Source organism: Papaver somniferum, chromosome 10, assembly GCF_003573695.1.
Source record: "Papaver somniferum cultivar HN1 chromosome 10, ASM357369v1, whole genome shotgun sequence".
Taxonomy (NCBI): domain Eukaryota; kingdom Viridiplantae; phylum Streptophyta; class Magnoliopsida; order Ranunculales; family Papaveraceae; genus Papaver; species Papaver somniferum.
Genome location: NC_039367.1, coordinates 32,061,907 through 32,080,860, shown reverse-complemented (window position 1 = coordinate 32,080,860; position 18,954 = coordinate 32,061,907). Strand labels below are relative to the sequence as shown.

Sequence of the window (18,954 nt, the reverse complement as noted above, 5' to 3'; positions counted from 1 at the left end):
AACAAGCGTACTTTAAATTTACGCCCGACTATATTAGAATTTGGGATTTGGTCGCGACCATATTTGGTCTGGAATTTGATCTTTGATTGGGATTTGATCTTTACTCCGTCCCACTGTGTTACGATCTCATCCCAAATTTTTGGTTATACTCGCCCACTGTGGATGCTCTGAGAGAGTACAATGATGTCTTCAATCAACAGTCTAATCTAAGGAATAGACCAAATTTCTCGGTTTAGTACCCATCGCTTGTTGGTAATCACCATCTATTATGATAGAAGATTACCATTTACTGCAGCCATTAGAAGGTCATTTTATAGATAGTTGTCGAGGCTGTTGCTTGGTATTCAGCGCCAGCATTCATAGGCACAACTGTAGCTGTGGACTTGTGGTTTTTGGCTGCACCATCAAAGTTGAGCTTTATAGTACCGGCTGTATACGGTAACCAAATGGCGTTTGAACCGTCATTTGTAGGTATTGTAACGCTTTTTTGACATTGTTTTTATGGGTAAAAATACTCACTAAATAACCTATTGGACTAAAAAAAATATTATTATAGGGACTCCAAGAAAATAGTTTTGAGGGTTTCTAAGAGCAACTGCAGTGGAAGAGTAAACCCAAATTTTCAGTCGAGTGGGCTGGCGTAGTGGGACGGACCATCGATCAAAATTTGATCAAAGAGTAAAATCCAGACCAAATTTGGTCGACGATCAAGACCAAATCCAAATATAGTCGGGCGTTAATATAATCTCCGCTACACATCGGGCGTTGATATAATGTTCGCCTACACAAGGGGCGTTGATATAATCTCCGTCATTCATCGCGCGTTGATATAATGTCCGCTACACAAGGGGCGTTGATATAATGTACGCCTGAAACAGGACGTTGGTTAAATGTACGCCCGATGGGGCGTTCATAAACTTAACGCGCGAAATGGGGCGTTCATATACTTAACGCCCCACTCCATTTTCAACTTTACAATTTATGAAACTTGCATGGGGCGGGCTTTATACCTCCGCCCCGTTTATTTTATTTTTATTTTTTTTTTGTTTTTGAAGCGTATACTATACCAACGCCCCACGTCGGGCGTTATCTTTACGAACGCCCCACTCGGGCGTTATCTTTACCAACGCTCCACGTCGGGCGTTATCTTTACCAACCCCTGATCCCAGGCCTAATGTTTATCAACGCGCGACCAAATATACTCTTTTCCCACTACGCCACATGACGGATTAAACCCAAATTTGATCTTTTTTTTTAATCTTTGGTTATACTCGCACCACTGTGGACGCTCTAAGGACTCAAATATCCTACAATGAAGACATAATTTATAAGAAAATATTAAAATACCCTTAACCTATTAAATTTTGAAAACCTAAAACTAATTTGTTTTCATTCCTTTACTTTAATTCTTACATTTTCTTCTTCCCATCACCTCCATCGCTTATTTCTTCGATTAATCGTCAATTCTCAAAATAATTCATTATCGATTAACACCATTTAATCCACCCACAATAACTTCAATAAGGTAAACATCAAAAACCCATCATATTTAATTGGTTTCAATGCATGGATAAACGGAATCAATTAAATTGGGTTTTTGAAAAACAGTTTCAGAAGTGTCTACGGTTAGGAAGTATGACTTTTCCCAGCCGTAGACTGTCTACAGTGCGGAAGTATGAATTTTCCCAACCGTAGACTGGATTGCCTACGGTGGGGAAGTATGAATTTTCAAACGGTTGTCTGTCTACGGTTAGGAAATTGGCTACGGTGGGGCAATATGAATTTTCCCAACCGTAAACTGAACTGTCTACGGTTGGGAAATATGATTTCCCAACCGTAGACAATACTGAAACTGTTTTTCAAAAATAAGTGATGGTTTTCTTAGTTTTTTCTTTTTATGATCGTCATCTTCATCGCGACGGAAAAGAAGAAGAGAGAAAGAAGAATAATAAGGTTATTTTTTTATGATTTCAGCTTCATCATGATTTATAAATGGAAAGAGAAGGAGAAGATACTAGATTTAGTTTTTGTATATGATCATCTTCATCATGATTTATGATTGAAAAGAGAAGGAAAAGATAATGAATTTAATTTTATAATTCATGAAGGGTATTTTAGCCATCACAAAAATAGTTAGATATGGGGTTTTGTTGATTACTATTTCATAACTCGATTTTGTCATCTTGTAAGCCCTCAAAACTTCTTTGTTAAAGCCCTATAATAGGTTTCAAAAAAAAAAAAATCTATATTTATAAGGTTTTATTCTCAAAGACCTTCAGATTTCTCGATTTCCAATAACAAGCTAGCTCCCTTACAAAAGTCTCAAATTTGTCCAGCATACCAAGCTAGTCAGCTATAAGGTCCCGAATTGACTTGTTATTTAACTGTTCTGTTATTGTTCCCAAAGGTGAAGCAACCAAAATTAATCTTCCTCGTGGGCAATGGAGGAGCAAGTGATATAAAGACTCGTCTTGGTCTATACGGAAGCAGCAATCTGGGTCGATATTTCGAGTAAATCTGTTGATGGATTTTCTGCAACCAACCCCATTGTGTAAACTGCACTACATGAAAACTTAAACTTGTGGAGCTCTACATTTGACTTTAGTTTCTTCCAAGGGGACATATCGTTATTGGAACTAGAACATTGCCCCTGCTCATCCATGAGAAACCTCTAAAAAGTTTTGGAGTGAAAACACCAGCGGGAGTTGGCTTCCATATAAGCATGTCTCTATCAGCATGGCCTGTAATATGAATATCTAAAATAACATTAGCGGTGGTAGTACTGAACAAAGATGATATAAGTTCAGTATTCCATCTCACGATACTAGTTCCACTAATTCTCGTAAATTCATTCACCGTATGAAAATTGCGTTGGTCTATGTTATCGAGTTCAAGTCAAAATGTATTTAGGATCCAAGGATCACACCAAATGTTAATTTATTTATCATCCCCGCTAACCATAAATAACCTTTTTTAAGCTCATTTCTTATACTAATAAGATAATGCCATGTACTCGAGACTCCTTGAGCTTTGTTGACATCCCACAATTTGTTATTCCACATGTACTTGGCCTTTGACAATTGTACCAAGGAGTATTAGGTTCTATAAGTAATCTCCTTCCCAGTTTACCCACCATGGTTTTGTTTATATGCTCAAGAGATCTCCACCCCATATTTCCATCCTGTTTAGTTTTTATAAACCAATCCTAGTTGACAAAGTGCAAGTGTTTCAAATCTTTGTTATGTCCCCACCAGAAAATTCGAATTATTTACTCTAATTTTCTAATAACCTTCTTATGGATGAACGATGTCGCTACAAAGTATACCGGTATAAGAGTAATTTTTATGGGATGAACAAACTCTAAGTTTATTCATTTTGATCCTATTATGGGATGAACAAACCAAGAAAACAGATGTTCAAATGAACAGATCTGTTCATTTGAACATCGAGTCACATCAACGGACGTGCGACATAACTGATAACTCTGACGATATGGTGGTTGTCGCCCGAGTTTCTATTGAAAACGCGCGTTTTTAGCTATATCGCCAGCATCATCAGCAAAATCTCCAGGTCTGGCTCAGTGGCGCCAACGGCTCCATCTGAACGGCTGAGTAATCAGGTGATCCAACGGCTACATTTATTTGAATTCCATAAATACTCCTCATTTCAACTATAAATTCACACATTCTACTCTTCACTCTCAATTCTTGATTGAACATGTCTCGACCCCGGTTAGTTCGGCGAATTTCGTATACTAAAGAAGAAGATGAATCTATTTGCAAAAACTATATTTTTATCTACTCAGCTTGCTTCGGCAAACTATCCATGGGTGAATTTCTGGGCGGTTATTCACGATGGGTTGTGCAGTGACACTCGTAATCCGAGTCGTCGTTCTATATCATACATAGAGCATCGTTTTGGTACAATTAAGAAAGAAGTAAATGATTTTGTAGCTTTAACCATACACGTAAATCGATATCGACTGAGAAGTGAAACTAATGCTGAGATGGTGACAAGATCGTTGGCTGAATGGCGAAGATGGAAAAATGTGGCTTTTGCTTTCGACAAATGTTTTGAAATCCTTAAGGTGTTGAACAGTTTCAACCCTTCCTTGGTGTTGTTGTTTCCACCTAGTACTTCTTCTCATTAGTGAAGCTAATGTAATGTGTAGTCCGTCGTAATTTAGTGAAGCCAATGTAACACTTTTAAACATATGTAATTTTATTTAATTAAAGACTGTCGTGCTTTTAAAACGAAAACTACAAATGTAGCAGAATTAAAAATTACAATAATTAAAAACTACAAACAAAAAAGAAAACTACAAATGTAAAACGCTACTTCTAACATCGCTCATCTCTATCTCTAGCTCCCACATTGGTATTTTTTGTGGCCAATAATTCACAGAGTCTTGGGGATAGACCTGCGAAATCACCCATTGCCAACATCGTTTGTAAATTTCCCAATGGCGATAGACCTGGCTGAACAAAATTAGGTGATTAGTAAACACTCTGTGTACTCGGTCCTCCAAGCATATAAGAGGTTTGTTTTTGTTGTGGTGTTGGTATGTAGCATTCACTTTGGTTGTATGGCACATTTTGGTTGTAGGGCACATTTTATGGCACATTCTGGTTGTGGTTGTAGGGCGAAAATGAAGATGAAATGCGCCTGGGTTCAATCTGATATGCCTGAGGTTCAGATACAGGCACAATTTGTGGTGAAGATGTAGTATTGTATTGTGTGTCTCACACCATTGTTTCTTCACTTTCGTGCATTGTTGATCTGTCGTTTTCTGGGCTTTCATGATGCACTACACCAAAAAAACGATTTTATAACGTTCATTTTCGTTGCTAATAATTTAAGCAACTGTTATGTATGTTGCCCACACGACGTCACAAAGGTAACGTTCATATACGTTGCTTAATTTAATTAAAGCTACGCTTCAATCGTTGCTTTAATTATAATTAATGCACTATAAAATAATATAAGCAACATATATATACGTTGCAAATATTTTACCAGAATAAAAAAAAATTAAGTTACATAATTTGTAATGGTATTTACGAAGTTCCAGTACTAAAAATAATATTGAACCTTGGCCTGATAAAAAATCACTAATCCTTGCAACATTATTCATCCTTGCAGCATTTTACAACTTAGTTTGAACTTACACAATGAAATTCCATTCTGAACTAGGTATTAGAGCAGGAATTCATTAATAGCAAACCTCATTCATTTCTGCACTTGGCAGGATAGACAGGAAGGATGTAATGAACCAATCCACCCTCAAGATTGACAGCTTCATAAACTACGTCTTTGAAGCCTTCTCAACCAGAATATTTGTGCGGTTTCTGCAAAATAAGTACACTAGAGTAAGGTAAGAGGATAACTAGCATATAATTGATCCAGCAAATAGAAGAACATTACAAAAAACAAAGGGGGGAGACGAGACAAAAAAAAGAACAACAAAACCACAAGCTATAAATATTTGTCACATTTGGTATATCAGTCCATTCGTCGATGCATCAAATCATCCTAGATTAAATATTCTAACCTTGAGTCTCAACTGGTGAACTGCTCCCAGCAAAAAGGGTGATTCAGACTCCAGTGCTATTTCCTTGGTTATGGTACATCTGACCTTCAAACCAGTATGAAAAGATTCCGGATTTCTCTCCTTCGGGTCTATGGTAACCTAATACATTTCAGATGAAACCAATTTACAAATCACAACCAACGTTACCATGCATAAGCACGTGACTATCATGTTACATCTTTTACACGAATGGAAAGCTCAATCTCTAGATACTAAACAAAACCCATCACAAAGAAGAAAGACTTGAAATGGATCTTATAAAAAACTACAAGTTACCTATTAAACTTTGGAGAGATTGCTCAAGCTGCCAACATGCTATTGCATGAAAACAAACATGCTGCTGCAATTGCTCTTTAAAGGAACAGAGACAAAGAACAGAACGTGTCTGCACGACACACAGAACTTGATTAGAAAACAATAGAAATCGGATCGGTTAAGTAAAACAAGAATTGGGAGCATTAAGCAATGGTAGTAAGTAGTCACCACGGAGTAGGGAAGAAAGAATTTAATATGCATGTGTAAATAGATATATACATTACCCTGTCAAGCAATCAACCAGTCATTGTTGTAGGAGTAAATAGATATATACAAAGTTAAAGAGAATGATTACATTAGAAACATAATCTGTAACTAAAAAATTGTATACCTAATTGCAGCTATAACTTTGAGCAAAAACTCTTCAACACCAATTACTTCCTGCAAAGACCAATAACTTACATTAGAAACTCTTCAATGGCCATACTTAAGTCACTCTTCTAAAGTTTTCTCAATGTTTCTTTATGTCCATAATTACACTTGTAAAGTTGAAAAGACACAAATAGATGAATTCAGATTAAAGATCAGGCTGCACTAGGCCAATCCCACATGCAAAAAAAAAAAACAATTTATACAAGTTAAGATATGACTCAATTCACATTGTACATACTGCATGATAGATACACCAAGTACTTCAACGCCTTCAGGTTCTTACTAGGGTGCTTGCATGCCAGCAAACATTGACGGCATATATGAATGAACTGCATAAGGATTTACTGGGCCCATATTGGAACCATAGGGCATCATGCCAGGAGTCGCATAAACATTTGGAAAGGGTCTAAATTGGAGGCCATTCCAATAAGGAGGTGGTCCATAAGCTGGCATACCTCCTTGGTAAACAGCATCCCCTGAAATGGAAACAAGAAAATAAAAGCTGTGTCATTTCATTTACTCTTGCACATAAAGCATGCAGGACATAGACCATAACCTATCTATGTTACCTGTCTGAAGCATTGAATACTGATTGGAAGAAACTGGACAGTCTCTACTGAAAAGATCAGGAGAACCACACATATAACAAGCACGATCACCCTGTTTCCAGACAATGTAACTAATATTAGTATTTTAAAAAATGAGAAGAGTAGTGCCTTCAAGATTCCACTTCAAAATTCACAATATTATCCAGCATGGTCCAGGAAAAAGTAAACTGCATACACTCCGGATGATGAAATTTTCATGTTAAAGTGCATAAAGAAGCATAGCTGAAGTGGTTACCTTTTTGTCCACATGAATGAAAATCACCAAGTCAGCAGATAAATCACACAAAATACAATCTAGTGACATTAAAGCTGAAGCAGTTGTTTACCTGCAGAGTTATGCCACATTCCTTTCCTTCTCTTGGCTAAATAAGCATGGCCACAGAAGAACAAAATGAAGATAGGTTAATTAGTATATCTGATCAGGGATATATTGTGAACACTCCTTCAATATTGAAATCTTTCCTTCTAGCAAACTAAGGGAAAAGCGCTGCGCAAACCAGCAAGAATAATTGTACCTTCCTCATTTTGCAGGTGATTTTGAGGGATAGTTTTCCCCTTCATATCAGCAAGAGGTGTGAAGTCTTCTGGTACTGCTTTTAGTGACGAGGCTGATCTTTTGCCGGCAGCAGATCCATTGTTTTGGCAGCAGTTCCAATGTTTCAGAATGTTGATTCATACACAGATTCAGTCATAACTTGACTGAAGCCTTCCCCTGTAGCAGATGGAGAATGACATAACTGCTGGTCTCGTTGATTAATAGACACCACACAGTCGAACTCTTTTGCTACAATCCATATGCTTCATCTGTACACCATTTTGATAGTCATTCTTCGGAACTATATACTCATTTTCACGGAAGTACTAGAGTAGTTAAAGAACTTCCCTCGCCCGGGGCATAAAGAAAATAACCAAACTTTCATTAAATCCTAATGAAGAATATAACCCAATTGAAATAATGAGAAAACAAGAGAATCAATAGATGAATAACATCCAGAAATCACCCAACAGCGTTTCAATCAACCAAAATCAAAAAAAGAAAAAAAAAACAGAATTAGGGTTTATACCTTCTTCTGAAAATTAGGGTTAGTGGTTGATAGATCGAACTTTCTGATAGAGGGGTTTTGATTAGGATACATATCTTAAAAATAGATTTGAGGTTTTAAAGCCGAATTCTGGGGTTTCTTCTCTGGTTGAAAATAAGGTTTTTTCAGCAAATTAGAATCTTCAATTGAACTGCTATTTCTTTTCATCTGAAGTCTCAATCTTAAATCTGTCTGAGACAGTTGATGAGAGAATGGAATTTGTCTGAGAGAGTTGAGAGAAAAAAAAAAAAGAGAAGAGGGCTGAAAAAAAACTCTTAAAAATAATACAATTTAGAATAGCCGTAGGATTGCGACCTATATCAACGGTGCAAAAATTACTCAAAATTATTATGAGTTGATTTATAAATGATGCAACGAATATTTTATTTTGCAACTTATATTTCTGTTGCTCAGTATGCAACTTTTATATCAGTTGGGCATCAAAAACTTCTGGCGTTGCAATAACCAGGATATGGTGTAGTGATGATATGGCGGAATTGGAAGAATGTGACGGCAGCCCATCATCATTTGCAGTTGGAGGTGGAGTTGGAGTCATTCCAAACATTGTGTTTGTATGCCATTTTCGTACTAGTTCCAAGTGTGCCGCCTCTAATTGTCGATTAAGCCAGTGCAGATCGTTGAGTTGATTTCGCATCTCATCCTCACTTGCATTGACATTGTAGTAAGGATAATCACGTTCCATACATTGGAAAACAATGGGGATCGTGGTTGGCTCACCTTTTGAAGTAATAATTTGCATCTCCCAATGAATTTCGGGCATATTTGACGAGGATGATGAAGAACTTGCACCCGTCTTGGGATAAGGCATAAAGCTTGGATCTTCTGGAGGTGGTTGGATAGGAATGATATTTGGATTATGGGACATAATTGATAACCCTGGTAAATCAACCCCATAGACGTGCATACCCCGTGTCCCAATCACAGGCTTCGCAATTGTCTTGTACCAGCTGACATACTACGCATCATTGAGAACCGGCTTTGTATTTAGTTCATACCTCTCCCATTCGGTTACTATCAACCGATAATAATCTGATACATAGGTTTCCATCTGTTGTAGCGGGTTAATTGCAATTACAAATATACTTTGTATTTGGTACCGCACTCTTTCTCCCAAATACCAAATCCCTCTTTTTGATTCCAGACTGTAAAAAACAACTCTACGAGAAGAATAATCAAGAATACGTACTCCAAGCGCTTCACTATACTGAGGATAACCAACGTAATGGCGAATAACTACGTTGTTGTGGTTCCGAGTCATCTGTTGTATCCTCTGCAGAAAATTGGAACCAAAGACGTCGATGCCAGTGTTCTTCTCCATGTTGGTCTTCGCATACATGTCGAACATTGGAAATCTATATGACCCCTATTTTAGGATTGATTTTCCAAGATAGAAGTAGATATACCACCAATACTGCAAATTACTCCATAATTTTATTATATTAACTAAATAATCCACATTTGCTCATAAAAATTATTTAAATTAAGTAATAATAATAAATTTAAAAGTAATAATTTTGATATTTACCTCGATGATGCACCAAAAACCATTGATGTTTTTATTTCCGTAGACGCTTTATCCAGCGCAAAGTACAATTCTCCTAAAATGCAGACCCCCAGTCATAATCTGGTGCTTTGTCGAGATCTTCCAACGCTTCAAAACAACCAACATGAGCAAAAGAAGTTGAGTTTGGAAAGAATATCTGACCCAGTACCCATAAGATAAACAATCTTTCAAGTTCATCATAGTTATCTACATATTCTGGGTTTCTGGGTAGGTTTAGAAAACTCTTCAAGGCCGAACATCTAATCCCATTTACTTTCAGACCTTTATTTGGGATATTTGATTCCATAAACGAGGTACAACGGTTCTCCCGTTTACTATTTGAGATCCATTCGATCTCGTTGAATGATGGCGAGTCTCCAATTCCACTTGGGATCCCACAAACTAAATAAAAATCAAGGGGAGTAATTCCTATTACAAGTATAATATCAACTATGATTAATTCTTTCGATTATTTAATAATTTAATTTTTTTAATTTAAGTTAACTTAAAAAAACTTACCAAATTTCGAAATCCAGAAAATAAAATGTGTGCGTCGTCTTCCACCACTGTTTTTGGAATTCTTTTGTTATGTAATCTAGGCTCTATTTTATAAAGCGTACGCCAAGGATATCTGTCAACCCTTGCTCGGACGGCTGGCGGTAGACGAAGATAAATATCATTTAATTATGAAAATCCACCTCTCTTGACATGATAATCCTCAGATTATTCATGATTCCCTGACACATGACCTGGAATTAATTATGGAGCAACAACTGGGATTGGATTATCAAACTCTTCTTCTCGATTTTGAGAAAAATCTACATTTGTGTGAGGCAACTGTAACGATTCACCTCTTCGATCTCTTTTATTCTTTAGAGAGTTTATCGTTCTTCTCGCTAAATGCATATTGTAGTCGAAATATTTGGTTTTAGAAGAGGTTTTAGAAGAATGAAATGGGAGTGGTGCGAAATGGTGTGACTGGAAATGAAATGAATAGCAGGAATTTATAGGCTAAGAATTCGACCGTTAGAGATATGGAGTCGACCGTTGGAGTCTTTGATCCTAACGCCCGCGAAAGCGTACCAAACGTTGGTGTTAACATGCCTGTCGCCCAAGTCCTTGACCCGAACGCCCGAGTTCGTGATATCTTCGCGCGTCTGTTCGCCCAGCGCACTACGTTTTCCCATAGTTGAAAATCGAGTTTGGCCATCCACATGGCTGAACAAATTTTTGTGTTTGGCCATTGCCATAGGAACTGCTCTAAGCCCTAGTTGAATTCGACCGACATGTGAAAAATTATTAATTTACTAATGCGGGTGATTATAATTCAATCAACAATGAATCACTAGTTATTGTCTTACGATGTAATATATTTTACTCCAGCATATAAACCTCTTTTATTGTTTAGTCGTGCTTTGTTTAGTTTGGGTGGATTATCTAGATTATAAAAATTATATTTTGATGTTCCCTAGTATGTTGGACTCAACCTTTCTACCAGAAAACTACATAAAAATCTAATAAAAATCACTGAGAAAGAGTTGTTTTACGATATCTATGTTCGAGACATTTGTTAAAGTTTTTGTATTCTCTACTCGAGTGTGGAGTTAAGTTATGTTATCATTCTGGGTAGACATGCAATTCACATTTATTATAGTAAACCAACCAAAAATAAAAACTTTATACTAGCATTTTCTTCAAAAGTCATTGAACCAGCATAATATCAGCGGCAAAATAATATCGATTTATGTCTCGTTTGAGGTGAGTAATATTATGTGTCACTAGTTTGGAAATGAAGAAATCTAGGAAACGATATCAAAAAATGGTAACTGCACGATTTCACTTAGTTTCAATCACGATAAAGATGTGAATCCTCCGACACAAGGTTCTTCTGTTCAAGATGATGAATTCCTTGATTCCCAGTATTTATGTATCGAAGGAATAAGTATGAACAATAGTAGATAAGAATTGTATAAATATGTTCAGTATTTCATGTCATTTGAACTTTCATACACAACTTGCATAAACTTTGAAATCGTTAAAAACGTACGAATAATGAAACAGACATTCAAAACATGCAAGATTCCAGAATCGAGTTTGAATTCTCATTTAAATAGAAATTAACTTCATCTGAGTTCAAATCTGCTTGTAAGCTTGTTTTACTTTATATCATGTTTTTTAAAGCACGAACCCAAACTATATTGAGATATCAAGTTATCAAAAGTTTAACACTAAGTAGTAACAAGGGAAACATTAGTGTTCTTTCATTAAATCATACCAAGATTAATATGTTAATAAAACATCCAATAACTTTTGCTGCAATTATATTTGGGGTTTATTTTATGAAAATCAATAATGGAATAATGGAAAAGCAAGTTCAAGGTCATATATAACTTAAACTGTATAATACAACTCAAGATACTCGAATGTACTGATCCACATCATCCGAATATATTAAGTAATCCATCTCCACATAAGTCCATAAACAACAATCATACCTTTTTTAACGTCACATTGATTTCATTATCGAAAGTAAAAAATCTCAAAAATCTCAACAACAAAAAATCCCAACATAAACCATGATTCTTTTCAGGGTTCCTTGATTTTTATTTTGTTTTATTGGGACATCAAATTGACATTTGATCTTTACAATCTTCAAAGGTTAGGTTTTGATTTAACTGGTGAGTTTATGTTTAATAAAATTTGGACTACATAAAGTTTTCTTTTGACTGAACCCTTCTTATCATTTATTCTCTCCTTGGCTTAGAAATTGAGGCACATAACATAAATATAATTGTGATTGTTGAGTTGAAATCAATTATAATTTTATAGAAGTTTGTGACATGACATTCAGCTAATTAGTTCTCTGTTAACATATATTGTGTGTCCCTTGTAGGTTCAATGGAAAAGACTGCTTTTCTTCCTAAAGAGTCTCTGTTTAGAGGAAAGCCAATGGAAAACAGGAAAACAAGCAGAAGAATTAGAAGACAAAAAAAGTTTTGAAAGGACCTACATGACAAGTTGAAATTAATAGCAGAACCCCGTATAAGACTAACTGCAGAAAAGGTGGAGCAAGACTTTTTTTTGGATATACATATTACTGAGACTTCGAAGATTGGAAAGTACGAGGAAATCATTCTTAGATTTAATGACTTGGTTGAGAATAATTAAATAAATAAGAACCTAGGACTATAAAAATGATGCAAGAGGCATAGATTTAACGAGAAGAAGATGATGAAAATGAGATTAAATGGATCAATATTTATTAGTAATGTGTGTGTTATAGATGCTCCAAAACATTATGGAATAATTAGGGTTTGCTGCTTAACTTTATATTATGTATTGACTATTAATTATCATAGTGTTGATTTAAATGACTCTTAATTAAAATGGTTAAGTTCTGTAAAAAATGGAGGAAATAGTTTTGATTATTTTTCTCCGTAAAAAAACAACCTTTTCAAAGTTCATTCAATTTGTTTAGGTTTGACAAGTCTCGGGAACTGCTCTAAATCTGCAATTCAATGAAACCTGTTTTGATGGGGAGAATAAGAATTGTATTCAAGTTCGAGTCTGAATTTGCGGATTCTAAATTGATGATGAGATGCATTAGTTAGAGCTTGATTTATTCTCGGGTTTCAGTTCCCAAATTGCCTCTTCCGCACCATCTCACTTTCACCATTTTGATAGTCTTTGCCCTAAGAACTTGATCATTATAACCGACAACACTCTGTCATGAGCTTCGATGTGTTTTCGTTGAAAGTCTTGTCACTCAATCACATGAGAATGGTCAACATTGTACGCGTCGAGATATGGATACTGGACTTCGGGTTTCTTTCGACGAATTTGAGAAATCGTTTCTACATAGCATAATAAACAAGGGCGGGCACAATGCACTTCGTATTAAAAAAAAAAAGATATGGACTATCGAAAAATACACAAGCAAAACTGGCGGGAAAAAAAACACTAGCATCAAGGTTGCTTAGCATCTTTTGTAATAAAAGACCTCATCAATATTACCAGTGCATCCAAGCTTATAGAAATTAGAATACAAAAATACAAAAAATACGGCCCATAAGGCTAAGGATACAATCATACAATAATCCTTTTTAAGTTTTAAGTAATTGGATTTCGAAATTTTGGTGAGAGAGCTAGGATGGTCAGAGCATTGAATTATTCGGGTGGACGTACTATATCTGATTGATGTCATACTTCGTGTTTGACCAAATAAAAATATTAACAACTACGAGCCTACGATGTGCCTATTTTCCCGTGTCACGGATTTGCATAGGCTTAAATTTACTTGATTCCTATTCGTATGAGCTAACCTAAAGTTACTTTATGTTTCACAAATATAGCATTTACAAATGACTCCATTTACCCTCACATAATCGCGCTAACAGGAACCTAGAGAGGGGTATATACGTAAAAGAACATTAACTCCGCTTAGTTGTAAGAATAGCAGGAGTACTAATTTTTATTGTCTTGTTCCATATTTATTACCCCTATCTCTCTTGGTCCTTCTGCAAATAAGAAAATATTATTCTTCATACACATGATTTCACAAGGTTCTGGTACATCACTTTTGGTCATTTGTTTAGGTACTGAGTAAGTTTATTCCTTCCTTCCATTATGAGTTTGTCTTTTCTAAGTTATCGCTTCCTGTGGTTTCTTTTTTATATACTTTTGGGTGCTTGATCACTTGGGGTTTCATTAGATCAACAAGAAATTTTGAGGATCCCTGTTTCTCTACAACTTGTAATATCTTGCCTTACTTGTTGTTTTTTTTTTTCTATTCTCTTGTTTCAACTTGGCTCTTGCTAGGTTCTTATTGCCTTGTTTCCTCTGTTTAGGTTCTCGTGAGTTTTTTTTCCCCTTTTAATAATACTTTTGTCTTCAAAAATCTCTCCTTGTCTTTTATTTGTCCAGTTCTTCCACTAAACCACATCAAGATTAATATGTGAATAAAACATCCAATGGATTTTGCTACAATTATATTTGGGGGTAATCATATGAAAATAAATAACAGGATAATGGAAAAGCAAGTTCAAGGTCATATATAACTTAAACTGTGCAATCCAACTTAAGATATTCGAATGTACTGATCCACATCATCTGAATATTTTAAATAATCCATCTCTACGTAAATCCATAAATGAAAATCAAACCCTTATCTAATGCACATTGACTTTATCATCACAAGTAAAAAATCTTATTAAAAAAAATCCCAACTTAAAACCATGATTTTTTTCAGGGTTCCTTGATTTTTTTTATTGGGACATCAGATTGAGATTTGAGCTTTACAATCTTCTAAGATTAGGGTTTGATTTAACCGGTGATTTTATGTTGAAGAAAATTTGGACTACATCAAGTTTTATTTTGACTGAAACCCATTCTTAACATTTATTCTCTCACCGGCTTAGAAATTGATGCACATAACATAAACGTAATCTGTGATTGTTGAGCTGAAATCAACTACAATTGTTTAGAAGTTTGTGATATGGCATTCAACTAATTAGTACTCTGTTAACATATATTGTGTGTCCCTTGTAGGTTCAGTGGACAAAATTGTTTTTCTTCCTAAAGAGTCTCTGTTTAGAGGAAAGCCAATGAAAAAAGGAAAAAAAGCAGAAGAATTAGAAGACAAAAAATTTTTTGAAAGGACCTACAAGACAAGCTGAAATTAATAGCAGAACCCCGTATAAGACTAACTGCAGAAAAGGTGGAGCAAGCCAGTTTTTTGGATATACGTATTACTGAGACTTCGAAGATTGGAAAGTACGAGGAAATCGTTCTTAGATTTAATGACTTGATTGATAATAATAATCAAATTGATAAGAACTTAGGACTATAAAAATGATGCAAGAGGCAGAGATTTAACAAGAAAAAGATGGTGAAAATGAGATTAATTTTATCAGTATTTATTAGTAATCTGTTGCATAGATGCTCCAAAACATTATGGATTAATTATAGGGTTTGCTGCTTCACTTTATACTATGTGTTGACTGTTAATTAGCATAATGTTGTTGATTTACATGACTCTTAATTAAAAATTTTAAGTTCTGTTAAAAAAAGAGGTAATATTTTTGGTTATTTTTTTTTCTCCAAAAAGAACCTTTTCAAAGTTCATTTAATTTGTTTATGTTTGAAAAGTCTCGGGAACTGCTCTAAATCGGCAATTTAATGAAATCTGTATCGATGGGGAGAATAAGAACTAAATTCAAGTTCGAGTATGAATTTGGGTATTCTAGATTGATGATTAGATGCAGTAGTTAGATTTTGATTGATTCTCGGGCTTCAATCCCATATTGCCTCTTCCAAACCATCTCACTTTTTTTTCCGTTTTGATAGTCTTTGCCCCAATAACTTGATTATTATAACTAACAACACTCTGTCATTGTAACACTCTGTCATGAGCTTCGATGTGTTCTCGCTACAAGCCTTGTCACTCAATCACATGAGAATAGTCAATATTATACCGCGCCGATATATGGATACTGGACTTTGGGTTTCTTCCGGCGAATTTGAGAAGTCGTTTCTCGACAAGCATTACAAACGAGGGCGGGTGCAATGCGTTTAATAAAAAGATATGGACTGTCGAAAAGTATACAAGCAAAACTGGCGGGGGAAAAAAAACACTAGCGTCAAGATTGCCAAGTTTTGCATTTGTATATTTGTTTTATATTTTTTTAGCATCTTTTGTAATAAAAGACCTCACCAATATTACCGGTGAATCCAAGCTTATAGAAGTTAGAATACAAAAACACAAAAATAAAATAAAAAATAATTGGCCCATAATACTAAGGGTACAATCATACAATAATCCTTTTATGTTTTAAGTAATTGGATTTTGAAATTTTGGTGAGAGAGCTAGGATGGTATCATACTATATATGATCTTCTGATATGATATCATACTTTGTGTTTGACCAAATGAAAATACTAACATCTACGAGCCTACGATGTGCCTATTTTCCCGTGTCACGGATTTTCATAGGCTTAAAGTTACTTGATTCTTATTCTTTGGAGCTAACCTAAAGTTGCTTGATGTTGCACAAATATAACATTTTCAAATGACTTCGTTTACCTACACATAACCGCGCTAACGGGAACCTAGAGAGGGTATATACGTAAAAGAACATTAAATCTGATCAGTTGTAAGAGTAGCAGGTGTACTATTTTTTATCGTCTTGTTCCATATTAATTTATTATTTCTTATGGATGAACGACGTCGCCACGAAGTATACCGGAATAATCCCTAGTTGAATTCGACCGGCATGAGAAAAAAATACTAATTTACTATGTAATAATACGGGTGATTATAATTCAATCAACAATTAATCATTACTTATTGTCTTACGATGTAACCTATTTTAGTCTAGCATAAAAACCTATTTTATTGTTTAGTCTTGCTTTGTTTAGTTTGAGTGGATTATCTAGATTATAACAATTATATTTTGATATTCACCATTAGGTTCAACTCAACTTTTCCACCAGAAAATTACATAAAAATCTCATCAAAATCACTGAGAAAGAGTTGTTTCACGATATCTCTGGTCATGAACATATGTTAGAGTTTTGGTATTCTATACTCGAGTGTGGAGTTAAGTTATGTTATCATTATGGGTAAACATGCAATTCACATTTATTATAGTAAACCAATGTTAGAGCATATCTCGGTTGAACCCACCAAGCGTTGTTATGTCAAGTTTGGTTGTTGATAGACACATTTTTGTGTCTAATTTGATCTCAATACTATATATTGTTGGCACTCGATTTTGTACTAATTTTGTTATTTTATGTATTTGTAGGTATTTTTTGGAAATAAATATTTTTGGAAAATTCGGCTCGAAAAGTTGATTTTGGCACCCGGAGGACACGTGTTATTCGGACTCCCAAGTTTGGATAAGGGGTAACCTAATTACTAAGGGGCACCCCCAGGTCACCCCCAAGGAATCTGCTATTTTCACCCCTGAACTGGATAGGGGAAGGTCTTCAACAAAATTCAATTTTTTTTTTGGCGGGAAATTTTTCTTCTTCCCTGGCAGAATTTCGTTCGAGATTTTGATGGATTTGTTGGGAGATTAAAGAGCTAATACTTAATGGGTATATGTGATATGAGTATAAGAAGATATTATGGTGGTTGGGATCGATCAACTTTGGCCAGAAAATCAATTCCCGATCAAAACAAGAGAGAAGAATATCGGTTTCATTTTTGGAAAGAAAATCACGTAAAAGATGCTGCATGGTTGTGGAGTTAAGACCAGATACTTTCCTAGGTTGCGTATCAATCAGTTTCTGAATATTTTCAAGGAAATCTATGCGTACCAGAGCAAGAATGGAAATAAAATATTCCCAAGAATATTTTTCTTTACTGCCGAGTTAAAGAGAATTATATGGAGTGAATGAGCGAGATTCGATGGGTATGTTGTCTATAAATATGTTGCTATGGTTGTATAGAAGGGCTGTCGAGAGTTGGGAGAAGAGAGGAGAGCCACAGAAGCAGAAATCAAGAGTTGATCAAACTCTGTTTCTGCTGCTGTTGATGATGAAGAACACCAAGAACGCGAAGAACAAACTCGCAGCAGCAGTCGTTTATCAACAGTGAAAGAGACTCACAGGCGTGGGTCGTAGGTGCGGGTCTTAGAGATTCAGTAACAATAACACCTCTTCTGTGTCGTTTATTTTGACGCCTTTTATGGGTCGCAGAATCCTGTTTAATACTATTTACTTATCTTTCTCTTCATTGTAAAACACTTTTGAGCATCAATGAAATTATTTGAGAGGTTTTCCAACATGATGAGCTAAACCCAACACTGGGACGATGGAGGAGGCCGTGTTTCATCCATGTGGTAATTTAAATTAATTCTTTATTTACTTTTTGCACCAATTTTAATTGAGATAAGATTTTAAATTAATTACTTGTGATTTCATTTGATGGAGTATACTTAGTCCTAGGGATTTTTGATATGCCATGCTTAAGAAATACAAGTAATATTTTATAAAATCTATCTTGGCAATAAACTAGAGTTAATATTTGTTTTGTTTTGAACTATAATCGCCTAGAATTAAATTCTGAACCACTTGAAAATGAAAAATGGCTGAATCTTTAGTACCAGTAACTCTTTACCAATTTGTCTGTATTTGTATATAATTTTTATAAATCTAAAAATCCTTCACCTTCACAAGTCTTAGAGTTCGAACCTTCATTACTACAACCTAGAAAAATATTTAATCAAAATGGCGCCGCCGACGCGGATTTGTGTGCTTAGGTAGAATTTTTTTAGGTTTATTATTTTATTTTTTTTAGAATTGTTTGTTCCTTTTTACGTTTCTTTTTGTCTTTATTTTGCAGGTTCAAAGTGAAAATTAAGGACTTGGAGAGGAAAAAGCTTAAAGCGAAAAGCAAAAAGAGAAGAAAAAAAGGACA

At 35.2% G+C, this 18,954-nt stretch overlaps 2 long non-coding RNA genes across 2 annotated transcripts; both read right to left on the bottom strand.

The window, feature by feature from the left end:
* Nucleotides 1-5,100: 5,100 nt before the first annotated feature.
* On the bottom strand, nucleotides 5,101-6,089 carry LOC113316973. Its single transcript, XR_003343143.1, has 3 exons — nucleotides 5,867-6,089; nucleotides 5,552-5,689; nucleotides 5,101-5,348 (listed from the first exon to the last, which is right to left on the bottom strand). It is a non-coding gene; the product is annotated as an uncharacterized LOC113316973 (long non-coding RNA).
* Nucleotides 6,090-6,568: 479 nt separating this feature from the next.
* On the bottom strand, nucleotides 6,569-7,733 carry LOC113316972. The gene is made up of 4 exons (XR_003343142.1): nucleotides 7,401-7,733; nucleotides 7,212-7,247; nucleotides 6,847-6,937; nucleotides 6,569-6,753 (listed from the first exon to the last, which is right to left on the bottom strand). It is a non-coding gene; the product is annotated as an uncharacterized LOC113316972 (long non-coding RNA).
* Between the last annotated feature and the right edge of the window lie 11,221 nt (nucleotides 7,734-18,954).